Source organism: Penaeus monodon, chromosome 21, assembly GCF_015228065.2.
Source record: "Penaeus monodon isolate SGIC_2016 chromosome 21, NSTDA_Pmon_1, whole genome shotgun sequence".
Classification (NCBI taxonomy): domain Eukaryota; kingdom Metazoa; phylum Arthropoda; class Malacostraca; order Decapoda; family Penaeidae; genus Penaeus; species Penaeus monodon.
In genome coordinates, this window is record NC_051406.1 from 20,340,855 (window position 1) to 20,341,412 (window position 558).

Genomic DNA, 558 nt, shown 5'->3' on the forward strand with positions numbered 1-558 from the left:
AAGAAAGAAAAAAAATGGTGTGAGGTGCCAAAAAGCCCCCTCCCCTATCGATACCCCAACTTTACCATCCAAAATATATTCATCCACTTAGACGAGGGGAGGAGAGGGGAAGGCAGGGGAGGGGAGGGGGGCAGGTAAAGGGAGGGGCAGTCAGATGAGGAGAGGGTAAGGGAAGAGAGGTGAGGGAGAATATGAGAAGTAAGGGCAAGATATGAGAGATAAGGTGAGGGGAGGAAAAGTGACGGGGAGAGAAGTGAGGAGGGGGCGGATAGGTGGGCGGAGGGTAGGAGAGGCAAAGGGGAGAAAAAAACAAAAGCATATCGAAGGAAGGGTCAGAGAGATGAGGAGAGGAAGGAGGAAGAAAACTGAAGGTGAGGGATAAAAGCAAGGGAAGGCGGAAAAGTACAGAGGGAAAATGCCCCAGTGCCCTCGCCGCCCAGGCCACACGACACATGTTTGTTTTTTAACGAGCGAATGAGAGGGCCGTCGGAGAGAGCAGATCGGCGGGGGAGACAGATACGCTTGCCAGGTTTGTGTGCGGGAATATCATGGCGAAAG